Genomic DNA, 16896 nt, shown 5'->3' with positions numbered 1-16896 from the left:
TCATGTTCATTTTTGTACTTGAGCCTCATTAGTTGACCTGTACTACCGTGCTTGCTTTATTATATAGCTACTACTGTGTTGGACGTCAGGGAGCAACCTTTGGCAACCCCACGCCCCATGAACATATATTGGCCAATAGCTTTGGTGGACTTAAAACCACCCATGATGTCAACAAGCTCTATATCATGTAAAAATCAATCCTTTTCTTTTCATGTTCATGTTCATGTTCATAACATAGCACCCATCATCAATATTCATGAGTTTCTTACATATTTAATACATAACAATGGAATATGGTGCTATATTTTCATCAATAAGATACTAACAATGTACATATAGCAATAATCAATGGGAAGTATTTGAAATCATAATATTACTCATGTATTACTTCAAGAACATGCCAACTTACAGTCCAAGCGTACGAATACTTGTTTGAGACGATGATTCTCGTTCCTATACTGTCAAATACATCAATAAACCCATCACTATGTACATACTAGGTGAAAATCACTCCTCTACAAGTAGAACAACTAAAGGAGAAGAAAACTTACACCCTTAGGAAGCTCTTGGGATGGAGAACTAAGTTCTAACCTCAAAATGATGAAAGGAATGAAGAAGGAAGCTTTTGGGAGAAAGAAATCTTGTTTCCCTCGAGTTCTTGCTGGTAAAGTGGAGAAGAAATGGTTGGAATGGCTTAAAAATTCGATACTTATCTTTTCTCATGCAAGGCGGAGCTCGGGCGGTCATTTTCTACCCCCCGGGCGCGGAATGTTCTGTACAATTGCTAGGCTTGAAATGCACCGACGCTCGGGCGGTCATTTTCTACCGCTCGAGCGCCACAAGTGCTGCCTCTACGCACTACTTCATCAAAGATCACTCCAGAAACGTCTCTTCCGTTCATAATCTGAAAAAATGATGAACATAAAAGTTGTAGCTCTATGTCTTTGCTTGAATCTTTATTAGTTTCAGATCATTTGGAGGTCTGAGTAAAACGTTATGCTCAATCTACCAAAATGTGTCATTGTAGGAATGACGATACACGCGACACACTTCGGGGCACTTTTGGCAGGTCTTCCACAATGATTTGGACAAAACCCAAAACATGAAAGTTTTAGCATTATATCTTAGCTATCTAATGGTTATGGCCTCACCCAATTTGGATCAATATTCAAATCATTATGCTAAACCTCGTAAAAACTACCACAATTTCATCTCATTTCCTATCAACTTCATAACACTACTTCTACCTACACATCTTACTATAACTATTTAGACATATTTTCATTCTCAATACACTATGAACAATATAAAAGTCATGTTCAATCTCAATATTGATACCTCAATCAATATGTAAAACATAATGAGCTAAATGACTATCTATAATGACATAAACGTATTACTAATCATTTGTACGAGTAACCGGGCATTACAATTCTCCCCTCCTTCAAACAATTTCGTCCTCGAAATTTGACATACCATATAGTTCAGGATATCTCTGTTGGATCTCGTCTTCTCGCTCCCAAGTTGCTTCTTCAATTGTATGATTACGCCATAACAGTTTCACTAAGGGTATTTCTTTGCCTCGTAACACTTTTGATTTCCTATCGAGGATTTGTACCGGTCGTTCTTCATATGAGAGATTCGATGCAAGCTCCAACGGTTCATAATGAAGAACATGAGAAGGATTAGCTAAATACTTTCGTAGCATGGAAACATGAAAAACGTTATGAACGTTTGACAAGTTTGGTGGTAAAGCAACTCGGTAGGCTCTATCTTCTATTCTTTCCAAGATTTCAAATGGACCAATATATCTTGGACTCAATTTTCCTTTCTTACCAAAACGTAATATGCCCTTCAATGGTAATATCTTTACAAATACATGGTCACCAACCTGAAATTCCAATCGTCGACGTCGCACATCATCATAGCTTTTCTGTCGACTCTGGGCAGCGTGCATTTTTTCTCTGATCTCCAATTCGGCTGTCTGTTGTACCAATTCAGGGCCTAATAACTTTCTTTCTCCTACTTCATCCCAATGTACTGGAGATCGACATTTTCTACCATATAATGCAGTATATGGTGCCATTCCAATGCTTGACTGATAGCTATTGTTGTAGGTAAATTCAGCCAACGGTAGTTTACTGACCCAACTGCCAGGAAAATCAATAGTACATGCCCTCAACATATCTTCTAAGATTTGATTTACTCGTTCTGATTGTCCATCAGTTTGAGGGTGAAATGCCGTACTGAATGCCAATCGAGTTCCCATAGAATGATGTAAACTCTTCCAAAATGCAGACGTAAATTTGGGATCTCTATCAGATACAATGGACAGTGGGATGCCATGAAGCCTCACTATCTCCTTGATGTATTCTTCAGCATATTGATTCATCGTGTATGTGGTCTTCACCGGAAGAAAGAGAGCTGATTTCGTAATTCGATCCACAATAACCCATATAGCATTGAATCCTCTTCGTGTTCTTGGCAAACCAAGGATGAAATCCATTGTGATGTGTTCCCATTTCCACTCAGGAATGGGTAGCGGTTTCAGGAGCCCTGCTGGTCTTTGATGTTCAATCTTGACCTGTTGACAAGTTAGACATTGTGCAACAAATTGAGCAATGTCTTTTTTCATACCTGACCACAAAAATAATGGTTTCAAATCTTTGTACATTTTCGTGCCTCCTGGATGGATCGATTAGGGAGTAGCATGAGCATCAATAAGAATGTCGGTTCTGATCGTTCCTTGTTTTGACACACATAGTCTCCTTTGATATGTCCATATTCCTTCCCCATTCAATTCAAAGTTTGAATGTCCTTTTTCTTCATCTCGCTGCCTCAGTTGTTGTAATTCATTATCTGCACTTTGTTCGACCCTGATTCTATCTGCAAGTGTTGGTCGAATCATGAGAGATGATAATTGGATTGCAGTCCCCTTTGGCATAACCTCAATCTTCATATTCTGTAAATCCCATAAAATTTGTTCTTGTACTTGCATTGTAGCAATAGAACTGGACTTTCGACTTAATGCATCTGCAACAACATTGGCTTTACCTGGATGATAGTTAATAACACAATCATAATCTTTCACTAATTCCAACCAACGTCGTTGTCGCATATTCAGTTCTTTTTGCGTGAATAAATATGTCAAACTCTTGTGGTCCGTGTATATTTCACATCGTTCACCATACAGATAATGGCGCCATATTTTCAACGCAAATACCACTGCTGCCAGTTCTAAGTCATGTGTAGGATAGTTCTTTTCATATTCTTTCAACTGTCTTGAGGCATAAGCAATGACCTTCCCATGCTGCATTAAAACTGCTCCTAATCCTTGTTTCGAAGCATCACTGTATACCACAAAATCTCCTGATCCTTCTGGAATAGCAAGGACTGGTGCTGATGTCAGTTTTGCCTTTAACTCTTGGAAACTGCGATCACATGCTTCGTCCCATACAAATTTCACATTCTTTCGAGTTAAAGCAGTCAAAGGCAATGCTATCTTAGAAAATCCCGCTATAAACCGACGGTAATAACCTGCTAGCCCAAGGAAACTACGTACCTCGGTAACAGTGGTAGGTCGTAGCCAGTTATTGACAGCTTCAATTTTACTTGGATCCACTGATATGCCTTCTTTTGAAATGATATGACCCAAGAATGCTACTTGTTCAAGCCAAAATTCGCATTTCTTCCATTTAGCATATAAATGTTTATCTTTCAAAGTCTGCAAAACTAATTGCAAATGTTCTCGATGCTCCTCTATAGTTCGTGAGTAGATGAGAATATCATCTATAAACACAATCACGAACTTGTCTAAAAATGGCTTGAAAATTCTGTTCATTAAATCCATAAAAGCAGCTGGTGCATTCGTTAGTCCAAATGGCATTACAAGAAATTCATAATGCCCGTACCTGGTTCGGAAGGCAGTCTTTGAGATATCATCTGATTTAACTTTTAATTGATGATAGCCTGATCGTAAATCAATCTTCGAAAAGATGGCAGCTCCTTGTAATTGATCAAACAAGTCATCACTTCTGGGGAGTGGATACTTATTTTTGATTGTCACTTTGTTCAACTCCCGCTAATCAATACATAGACGGAGGGTACCGTCTTTCTTCTTCACAAATAAAACAGGTGCACCCCACGGTGAAAAGCTCGGTCTAATAAACCCTTTATCAAGCGACTCCTGTAACTGTTCTTTCAATTCTTTCATTTCTGTAGGAGCTAATCGATAAGGAGCTTTTGAGATCGGATGAGTTCCTGTCACAACATCAATTACAAATTCGATCTCTCTATCTGGGGGTAAGCCTGTTACATCATCAGGAAATACCTCTGGAAACTCACAAACTACATCTGTATCTTTTAATTTACGAACAGGTGGGTCAATAGTTAACACAGATGCTAAATATCCTTGACACCCCTTCTGTAGTGATTTACAAGCCTTCATACAAGAGATTATCCGAAGAGGTAAGGATATACCCGCACTTGCTACTGTGAATGGTTCAGCTCCTATCGGCGCAAATTTGATCATCTTTATGCCACAGTCAATAGTAACTCTGTACTTCGAGAGCCAATCCATTCCCAATATCACATCAAAATCCGTCATCCTCAAAACTATCAAATCAGCATACATCTGATGGCCTTGGAGATATATTGGACACCCTCTCACAATCTGATCGGTCTGTAATTCTTGCCCGGAAGGTAAGGATATGGCGAGTTGTGCCTCTGTTGTACTTGCTGTAATGCCCAGTCTCCTTACAAACGATTCCGAAATAAAGGAATGCGTGGCTCCTGAATCTAGTAAAACAATAGCAGTAATACTAGAAATCAAGAACATACCAGTGATCATCGATGTATCCGCATCCACTTCTTCTTTAGTCATGGAGAAAAGGCGTCCCTGTACTTTCTCAGAACTCCCTGGACAATTCCTGGCGAGAAGTCCTGGCTTTTTGCAACGATAACAAACATTAGAACCTTGCATACATTCCCCGCCATGAAGTTTGTCACATTTAAGACAAGGTGGTATGTCCTGTTCTTTACGTGGAGGGGGACCCTTGCCACGGGGTTCCTCTAGTCTAGTACCCCTGCTATCAGTTTTTTTGCCTTGTCCCGTTCCTTGGCTCTTCTGAAAGTACTGCTGCCTTCGTTGTTGCCTGTCCCTGTCAATGTCATGTTCATCGTGTTCTGCCATAAGTGCTCTTTCTACTATCTCCCTGTATGTAGCAACTTTTGACATCCGTACATCTCTTTTAATTTCAGAGCGAAGTCCCCGCATGAAGTGTTCGCCCTTGCTTGTGTCATCTTGTGCAATATACGGTACATATTGGACTCCAGCCTCAAATTGTTGTNCAAGGGCGAACACTTCATGCGGGGACTTCGCTCTGAAATTAAAAGAGATGTACGGATGTCAAAAGTTGCTACATACAGGGAGATAGTAGAAAGAGCACTTATGGCAGAACACGATGAACATGACATTGACAGGGACAGGCAACAACGAAGGCAGCAGTACTTTCAGAAGAGCCAAGGAACGGGACAAGGCAAAAAAACTGATAGCAGGGGTACTAGACTAGAGGAACCCCGTGGCAAGGGTCCCCCTCCACGTAAAGAACAGGACATACCACCTTGTCTTAAATGTGACAAACTTCATGGCGGGGAATGTATGCAAGGTTCTAATGTTTGTTATCGTTGCAAAAAGCCAGGACTTCTCGCCAGGAATTGTCCAGGGAGTTCTGAGAAAGTACAGGGACGCCTTNTGCACTGCCCTCACCTTCGACCGCTGGGGCTTTACCCTTAGATGACTCTCCTTCATGTACCTTACGTTTAGGTGGCATCGTCGCTTATCTTAACCTACATATAGATCACATAGACTCATAACTTAGCATAAACTATGGGATACAAAGCTACTTACTTGCCGAGTTCTCCATGTGGATGAAGTGCAGTGTCTTCCCTGTCGAAGAACCGTGGGCTCTGATACCAACTAAAATGTCACACCCTTACTCTATACTTATCATAATTACTATAATTAAAATAGGGTTTGACTGATATAATTGTAGTATGACGCAAATCAATCAAGGGGCATCACTTTGACGGTTTATAAAAATTTTGACATGATGTCCCTACATTCTTGTAAAAACCAAAAACTCAACTCAAGCATCAACATCAACACATATATATAATCGTATTCTTACATACAAACATATTCTGTATCATCATACACCTAGACATAAACATTGTAAAACTTGTTTCAAACCCTGACAAATTTTAGTACAATACATATGCAGAAGCTATACAATAATAAGTCCCGGTTCTTGTCGAGGTGAGGCACGTCACAAGCATCCATTGGCGAACCGGCATCCTACGTCTCTTCACTACCTGATCCTGTAATACATGAGCTACGTGAGTTTATAAAACTCAATAAGTTGGCACTTGTACGTATCAATATGCGTCGAAGGAACATACATATCAAGTCGTGACAACAATGAATCTTTAAACCATGTCATATCATAGCATATATTCATGTTCATTTTTGTACTTGAGCCTCATTAGTTGACCTGTACTACCGTGCTTGCTTTATTATATAGCTACTACTGTGTTGGACGTCAGGGAGCAACCTTTGGCAACCCCACGCCCCATGAACATATATTGGCCAATAGCTTTGGTGGACTTAAAACCACCCATGATGTCAACAAGCTCTATATCATGTAAAAATCAATCCTTTTCTTTTCATGTTCATGTTCATGTTCATAACATAGCACCCATCATCAATATTCATGAGTTTCTTACATATTTAATACATAACAATGGAATATGGTGCTATATTTTCATCAATAAGATACTAACAATGTACATATAGCAATAATCAATGGGAAGTATTTGAAATCATAATATTACTCATGTATTACTTCAAGAACATGCCAACTTACAGTCCAAGCGTACGAATACTTGTTTGAGACGATGATTCTCGTTCGTATACTGTCAAATACATCAATAAACCCATCACTATGTACATACTAGGCGAAAATCACTCCTCTACAAGTAGAACAACTAAAGGAGAAGAAAACTGACACCCTTAGGAAGCTCTTGGGATGGAGAACTAAGTTCTAACCTCAAAATGATGAAAGGAATGAAGAAGGAAGCTTTTGGGAGAAAGAAATCTTGTTTCCCTCGAGTTCTTGCTGGTAAAGTGGAGAAGAAATGGTTGGAATGGCTTAGAAATTCGATAATTATCTTTTCTTATGCAAGGCGGCGCTCGGGCGGTCATTTTCTACCGCCCGGGCGCGGAATGTTCTGTACAATTGCTAGGCTTGAAATGCACAAGTGCTGCCTCTACGCACTACTTCATCAAAGATTGCTCCAGAAACGTTTCTTCCGTTCATAATATGAAAAAATGATAAACATAAAAGTTGTAGCTCTATGTCTTGGCTTGAATCTCCAATTGGTTTTAGGTCATTTGGAGGTCTGAGTAAAAAGTTATGCTCAATCTATCAAAATGTGTCATTGTAGGAATGACGATACACGCGACACACTTCGGGGCACTTTTGGCAGGTCTTCCACAATGATTTGGACAAAACACAAAACATGAAAGTTTTAGCATTATATCTTAGTTTTCTAATGGTTATGGCCTCACCCAATTTGGATCAATATTCAAATCATTATGCTAAAACTTGTAAAAACTACCACAATTTCATCTCATTTCCTATCAACTTCGTAACACTACTTCTACCTACACATCTTACTATAACTATTTAGACATATTTTCATTCTCCATACACCATGAACAATATAAAAGTCATGTTCAATCTCAATATTGATACCTCAATCAATATGTAAAACATAATGAGCTAAATGACTATCTATAATGACATAAACGTATTACTAATCATTTGTACGAGTAACCGGGCATTACATTTATGTTCATAATGAATACAATTTTAAGGAAGATAAATTGTTTACTCTAAATGTATTGCATGAGTTACGTGCTAGCAGAGCACGCTGTTGCTACTGTATCATCGATATAATTCATGACTATATGTGTTGGTTGCATATGAAGAGGTATGTTAAATGGTATAGTGAAGAGTGCATTGCCTATAGGGAGAGAGCACCTGAGCTTGATTTCTATGAGTTGCTTGAAGTATTTCTTATTCCTTGTGAGCTATGGTCGTACGCTTGTATGGATATCATTTTTGTGTTAACTAGGTCTAAGAAGGGGAGGAATTTAATTTTTATGATGCTTAATGAGATTTTATTATTATCATTTTGTATCATTTGTTATCTATCGTCTGGAGTAATGGATGAATACATAGGAAGGGCAACCGTGAAGTTGGGAATTCAAGTGCGGTTGGGGCGAGCAAACGATAACGCCTACAAACTTGAGCTTAAAGGTAAGCATGTTGATAATATCATCCTTGTTATTACTAACTTGCTTCGTTTTTGTGTAGGTGGACAAGATTTAAGGACAAATCTTTTTGAAGAAGGGGTGTATGATATGAATCTGGCCCGGCATGGCGTTCAAAGGATTGGAAGGATCGTTGTGCGAGTGTTAGACGAAGAGGGAAACAGAAGCTTCCGCGCCCGAGCGGTCAAATTCTACCGCCCGAGCGCCAAAGTCACTGTACAGAACGTGAACTCCAGAAGCATCGGCGCCCGAGCGGTAACATTTTACCGCCCGAGCGCGACCTGTCCAGAAGAGCCCGCGCTCGAGCGGTAGAAACCCGCGCCCGAGCGCCGCCCGATCGCGAGAAAATCTTTAGTTCCTATTTTAGAGTCTTAATTGTTTAGGTAATTAGATTTTCATATTTTGTTGATTTTGTAAAAATATATGGACGAAAATTTCATCATTGTAAAGATTGAATTATTGAGTTTATAAAAAATCTTTTCTTTGAGAATTCTCTCAAAAACAAGCTTAAGTTTTGTTATAACTTTTGCGTCGTATAAAATCAAACTTATCAAAAGATTTATCTTTTGTGGCATTTGTCAATCGAATATCACGAGGGGTGCCAAGGACGGGTTCTTTGGAGGTTCTCTTGAACGCGATTGTTACTATCGTTGATTAATTGTTGCTAGGCCGCGTGATCTAGAGGCGATTATCACACCTATCAGTTACTTGTTTCAAAGATCGGGACAAATCAAAGATCTCGTGGGCGGGATCGTATCAATTTGCCTGCATGTGATTTCAGGGACGAAATCGTATCTTCGGGGGGAGAAATGTAATGCTCGAGTTCTGTTAATCTGAGATTATTGGTTTTGAATTGATGGGATTATAGACGGACCACTCCGAGACCAGAAGTGAAAATGCATGAGTTTGACGTATGTGAGCTACAATAGGTATCGCGCACATGCGCGGCAGAAATGCGCGCAGGGTCATTGCCGAGGCAGAGAACCTCACGCATATGCGCGAAAAGAGGGCGCGCATATGCGCGAGCTGGTGGACTTGAATTCTGCGGAGACCGTAGGTCTCTATATGCGCGAGAAGAGGGCGCGCATATGCACGAGTAGAAGACAAGTGTTGCGCCGAAACAGTAGGTCTCGCGCATATGCGCCGAGCATGGTCGCGCATATGCGCGAGACGTGCAGCATGAATATGAAGCCACTTGTGATTTCCCATGCAATATATATATATAGGTAGCCTTCATTCCTTCCTCAGAATTCAGACAAGAAACGAGAGGAGATTCCAGGAAAACTTCAAGTCTTGAGTTTAGAAATTAATTCACGCAAGATCCGTTCGTCAGATTTTGAATCCGAGTACGGTACCGTGTTCCTCGTGACAAGAGCTTCACACAGATGTAAGTTTTTGTATGTTTTGATATGATTTTGAAATATGATATTAAAGGAATCAGATATAATTAATATATGGTGTTCTTGAGATATTAGACATTGTATAATCAAAATCGGATTGAAGAACAGATACCGTATGGAATTGTTATGATTTTTTTTTGTTTTTTTGATTGAGATTATACGGATTTGGTATCAGATTATGTTACAGATTGCGGTTATGAGATTTATATGATGTTGTGTTATTGACTCGATTGATGATTGAGTTGTCGGTATATTGAAATGACGCCGTTACACTGTCCAAATGTACTGAGAGTGAATATTGATCCTTATATGTCTTACATGGAATGATATGTTGATATTGTGCTACTCGACATTGTCATTTCAGATTGGTATTGACAGCTTCGGCATCGAGACTTTCTTTGAAACCGATAGAAGAACAAACAACGATTTCAACTGAACAACGAAAGGTATAAATCAATGTTGAACCGGGAGGATATAACTCGAGTTAGAACTGACTTGAGTTTCCCTAAATCACATATTAATTTTATTGCATTGATGTTTGCAAGTTTTGAGATTGATATGCTTAGTCTATTGAATTATAGCAAAGCATGTATTGAGTCAGGGCGGAGGTGCCTAGTCAATGGCGGAGTTGCCAAGTCTTTGGCTGATATGCCAAGACACTGGATGCTTGGTTTATATCGATGTTGCGTAGGAGCGGATCGGCTTCTATTGCGGAGATTCGATATCTTATGCCAATGCCCAGGAATCGGGATCCCAATATTAGAAAAGAGTTGAGTCTGAGATGTTGAGTTACGAGTTTATTTACAGTCTTATATTGATTCATGTCTTTCAGATTATGATACATGTTATTGATATCTGTTGCTTGCTTTTATATCGATTCATATGATTGCGTGTACACATTGTTTATACTGGGAATATTATTCTCACCGGAGTTATCCGGCTGTTGTTGTGTCTGTATGTATTCATGACAACAGGTGGGACAGGATCAGGGTCAAGAAGAGGATGAGAGAACAAGATTAGCGTGGAGATTCGGACCCAGCAGTAGAATAGGTTTCATCACTTGATATGTAGTTGTTGAACCCTAGTTTGATATGGATCTAAGTTGTACAAGACTTGTACTTTTAATTTGTGATATGTATATCAGATTGATTACATTATATTCCGCATGGTATTTATAAAAAAAATAGACCCAATTGATTTAATTGATCCAATTATTCCCAAGAATGACTAAGAAATGAATTAGCGTTCGGGTCCCCACATCTTTATTCTCTGTCTGATCAGTACGACCACATCAACCATTTGTTGAACCAACTCGGGTTCCAACATCTTCCTTTCTCCTACTTCATCCAAATATAAAGGTGATCTACACTTCCTATCATATAATGCTTCTTATGGTGCCATGCCAATCGATGAATGGTAGCTGTTATTACATGTGAACTCGACAAAAGGTAACTTCGAATCCCAACTACCATGAAAGTCAATAGTACAGGTCCACAACATATCCTCCAAAATCTGTATAACTCTCTCTGATTGCCCATCGCTCTGAGGATGATAAGCTATGCTAAAGGCCAACTTGGTACCCAAAGCTCTATGGAGAATCTTCCAAAACTCAGATGTAAACCTTGTATCACGATCCGAAACAATCGACACGGGTATCCCATGAAGTCTTACAATCTCTTGGACATACGTCTCCGCATATTGAGTCATAAAATATGTCGTCTTGACAGGGAGAAAATGTGATGACTTGGTCAATCGATCCACAATCACCCAAATAGAATTATAGCCCTTTTGAGTTCTTCGCAACCCAACAACAAAATCCATAGTGATGTGTTACAACTTCCATTGCGGTATAGGTGTTAGAGTTGGTGCACGTCGAGCCAAGTGTTGGCCGAGTGTTCACAATGAAACTCTATGTATAAACAGTCTTTATTTTAATAATATTTGAAATTATTGTTTTGGCACTTCTTTATCTATATACCCATGCTAGTTGCATAGATAAAGTTCTTGAATATACAAATAGTAGAAAGAATATGAGATGCTCATATGATGAGTATCATGAAACTCATATTTGCAATACTGTATATTCTAAACAGTTCCTAGTCGATTCAGCCGCCGTTAAGAAGGATATAGGCCGCTCAAGTTCGAGACTAGTATCTGCGATGTGAGTACCATGTTTCATTGGTAGGGGACATTGTGATGTCCGAGCATGCAGATAGGTGCTCCTTGTAGAGTGCACTGAACAACCCTCCATAAAGGACTTTCCAAGTGGTTCTCACTTATCGAGTGGAAACGTCCTAGTTTATGGTTGTACACCATTAGTCCTTATGACCCGGGACAACATTGAGACTCTATGTGCTAGCGTTGCACTTTGACTTGTTTACCGACTCTCAAGGGGTCATCAGGTGGCAAGGTTAGGTGTTTTGTCGAAACATATAGGAGTTGATGCATTGTAGTCGGGGATTCACCACTTACCTTCGTGTATGGATATCCTATGTGTATGTAGTATGAAATCTCTTATCAGAATATGGTGGTAATTATGAAAGGGGTTTCATAGATTACACCATCGATGCAACTACAACATGACACATAGTATCGTTTCATTGACAACTCTCGATATACCAATGGTTGTTGAATCGGTCGGGATATATGAGATGAAGGGACCATACTGTACGCTAACCATAATTGAATGGTTCTTGCAGGCACAATCATTTGATACCTAGGGAATCATGTAAGCGATGCTGCTAGGCGTTTAACATGATTGGTTGGGTACTATCAGACTTGAGTTCTGACGTTCTTATTATCAAGGAGTTGATAAGTAAAAATGGAACAATTGGGGTATGCTCGTATAAGGACATGTTTAGTCCAAATCACATGGAGATGTGAACCCACGGTTAGTTGTATCAATGAACCATTGAGGGCCACACAAGTACTAGCTTTCTAGATCCCGTTGAGAAGTAAAATAGTTCAATGTGTTGGACGGCTTATGAAGGAGTTTATAAGCGTAAGGAAAAATAGAAATATGACTTCTAGGAGGGAAATATAACTTTTAATTTGTGAAAGTGTTCCTAAATTAAAAGTTGGCCAAATAAATAATGTATTTGAAAATTGTGATTTTCATGAACATTATTATAGACTAAATTAAATTAATTCTAGTGTTGAATTAATTAAACACTAGTGGGCCTAGTAGAGTCCAAATAATTAAATTAATTCAAGTGTTGAATTAATTAAATAACATTGGATCTTGTAGAGCCCAATTGAAATAATTATTTATACTAGTGGGCTTGATTAAATTCAAGTAATATTTAAATGGTCTCAAATGTGTTTGGGACCTTTAAATAAAAGTCCATGGGCTTTGTAAATGTTACAAGTCCTAATAGGTTTTGCATGCTTGGGAGATGAAGATTTGGGGAATACTTTTTATTAAAAAAATTTCATGGCATGCAAAAAGGTGGTCTCTACTTTTTCAAACACCAAGAAAAGCAATCTCTTCTCTCCTCCAACTTAACATGGCTGAAACTTGCACTCCACATTCCCTTCAATTTTGTTCTTCAATAGTTGAGGAAACAATATTCTTCTCCTAGGAAAATCCTCTTATTTTTCTAGTGCAAAATAATAGGGGTTCTAGCTAGTTGGTGGTGGGCTTAATATTTGAGCAAGGTGTGCTCAAAGGGTAGCTTGAAGATTTGCCATCCTTTCAAGAGCCAAGTTGTTTACAACTTGGTTGGAGCCATTACATCAATCTTTGAGATTGATAGGTAATTTCTTTAAACACCCTATGTATGACATTTTGGTGTTTTTGTATTTGCTACACATCTTAGTAGAGGGTGTTCGAATTTCTTGTTGAAAAACATTTTTAAAACTTCCGTTGCGCATTTGAACACCTAAAATCGATCCCTTTTCAATAGGTAAGAATTGCAATAAGCTCGCCGGTCGTTGGTGCTCAATCTTTACCTGCTGACAAGTGAAGCATTCAGAAATAAATGATGCTACATCTTTCTTCATACCTGGCCACCAATACAATCGACGAAGATCTTGATACATCTTGGTGCCACCTGGATGTACTGAATAAGGTGCAGTATGAGCTTCCGTCAAAACATCACGACGAATAGCATCACCAACAGGAACACAAATATGGCCTTGAAATGTAATCAGGCCATCTTCGAAAGAAAGAGTGAACAAAAGAGTGAGATGACCATATAAATAAAAAGAAAAGAAAATGATGGGAGGAAAGAAAAAGAAAAAGAGGCCAAAGAAAAGAAAATTAAAAATAATTTGATGGTCCAAAAGAGTGAGGTCGAGAGTTGTTTATTTTTGTAAGGACCCGGACGCTAATTCATTTCTTAATCATGCTTGGGATTAATTGGATCAATTAAATAAATTGGGTCTAAAATTTTTTTTTAAATACCGTGCGGAACATAATGTAATCAATCTGATATACATATCACAAGTTAAAAGTACAAGTCTTGTACAACATAAATCCATATCAAACTAGGGTTCAACAACTAAATATCAAGTGATGAAACCGATTCTACAGCTGGGTCCGAATCTCCACGCTAATCTTGTTCTCTCATCCTCTTCTTGACCTTGATCCTGTCCCACAAGTTGTCATGAATACATACAGACACAACAACAGCCGGATAACTCCGGTGAGAATAATATTCCCAGTATAAACAATGTGTACACGCAATCATATGAATCGATATAAAAGCATGCAACAGATATCAATAACATGTATCATAATCTAAAAGACATGAATCAATATCAAAACTGCAAATTAACTTGTATCTCAACATCTCAGACTCAACTCTTTTCTAATCTAGGGATCCCGATTCTTGTATATATATAATCAAGTTGCATGTTAATGATACGTGTCATTATTTTTTTTTCACACCTTTCAGGCGGCGCTCGGGCGGTAACCGATTACCGCTCGGGCGCGGAATGTTCTGCCCGAGTGCTCGACTTGTTACACACTGGCGCTCGGGCGGTCATTTTCTACCGCTCGGGCGCCAGACGTTCTGTCCAAAAACCACCTGATGATACACTGGCGCTCGGGCGGTCATTTTCTACCGCTCGGGCGCCAATAGTTCTGTCCAACAAATAGCATAATCATATACTTTGCCCAATCTAGTCTCGGAATGGTCCATCTATAATCATATCCATTCAAAAATCAATAATCTCAGATTAATGGAATCAGAATCTCGGGCATTACAGTATGTATCAATATGTGTCGAAAGAACATACATATCAAGTCGTGACAACCATGAATCTTTAAACCACGTCATATCATAGCATATATTCATGTTCATTTTTGTACTTNATGTCCAAGCGTACAAATACTTGTTTGAGAAGATGATTCTCGTTCCTATACTATCAAATACATCAATAAACCCATCACTATGTACATACTAGGTTAAAATCACTCCTCTACAAGTAGAACAACTAAAAGAGAAGAAAACTTACACCCTTATGAAGTTCTTGTGATGGAGAACTAAGTTTCAACTTCAAAATAATAAAAAAGAGTAAGAAGAAAGCATTTGGAGGAAGATTCTTATGTTTTCTCTCGAGCTTATGCTGAAGAAGAAGCTGTGGAATGGTTGGAATGCTTAGAAAATTCGAAACTTATCTTCTTGTATACAGGGCGGCGCTCGGGACTCATAAATTACCGCTCGAGCGCGGAACTTTCTGTCCGAAACGAAAAATCCAGAACCAGTGGCGCTCGGGCGGTCATTTATTACCGCTCGGGCGCCGCTCTGCACACAATCACCTCAACGATTGCTCCAGAAACGGCTCTTCCGTTCATAATCTGAAAAAGTGGTAAACATAAAATTTGTAGTCCTATGTCTTGGCTTGAATCTCCAATTAGTTTCATGTCATTTGGAGGTCTGAGTAAAAAGTTATGCCCATTCTCCTAACTTGTGTCAGTAAAGGAATGACGGTATACACGACACATTTTGGGGCACTTTTGGCTTGTCTTCCACAATGATTTGGACAAAACCCAAAATATGAAAGTTGTAGCATTATATCGTAGCTTTCTAATGGTTATAGCCTCATTCAATTTGGATCTCTATTCAAATCATTATGCTAAAACCCGTACAAACTACCATATTTTCATCTCATTTCCTACCAACTTCATAACACTACTACCTACACATCTTACTATTACTATTGAGACATATTTTCATTCTCAATACACCATGAACAATATAAAAGTAATGTTCAATCTCAATATTGATACCTCAATCAATATGTAAAACATAATGAGCTAAATAACTATCTATAATGACATAAACGTATTACTAATCATTTGTACGAGTAACCGGGCGTTACAATTCTTCCCTCCTTCAAAGAATTTCGTCCTCAAAATTGTGACGTACCATATAGTTCAGGATATCTCTGTTGAATCTCGTCTTCTCGCTCCCAAGTTGCTTCTTCAATTGCATGATTGCGTCATAATAGTTTCACTAAGGGTATTTCCTTGCCTCGTAACACTTTTGATTTCCTATCGAGGGTTTGTACTAGTCGTTCTTCATATGAGAGATTCGATGCAAGCTCCAACGGTTCATAATGAAGAACATGAGAAGGATTAGCTAAATACTTTCGTAGCATGGAAACGTGAAAAACATTATGAACGTTTGACAAGTTTGGTGGTAAAGCAACTCGGTAGGCTCTGTCTCCTATTCTTTCCAAGATTTCAAATGGACCAATATATCTTGGACTCAATTTTCCTTTCTTACCAAAACGTAATATGCCCTTCAATGGTGATATCTTTACAAATACATGGTCACCAACCTGAAATTCCAATCGTCGACGTCGCACATCAGCATAGCTTTTCTGTCGACTCTGGGCAGTGTGCATTCTTTCTCTGATCTTGGTCACCAATTCGGCTGTCTGTTGTACCAATTCAGGGCCTAATAACTTTCTTTCTCCTACTTCATCCCAATGTACTGGAGATCGACATTTTCTACCATATAATGCAGTATATGGTGCCATTCCAATGCTTGACTGATAGCTATTGTTGTAGGTAAATTCAGCCAACGGTAGTTTACTGTCCCAACTGCCAGGAAAATCAATAGTACAGGCCCTCAACATATCTTCTAAGAT

This window comes from Primulina huaijiensis, chromosome 8, assembly GCF_012295235.1.
Source record: "Primulina huaijiensis isolate GDHJ02 chromosome 8, ASM1229523v2, whole genome shotgun sequence".
In the NCBI taxonomy this organism is placed as follows: Eukaryota; Viridiplantae; Streptophyta; class Magnoliopsida; order Lamiales; family Gesneriaceae; genus Primulina; species Primulina huaijiensis.
Note: the sequence above shows the minus strand (reverse complement) of the source record.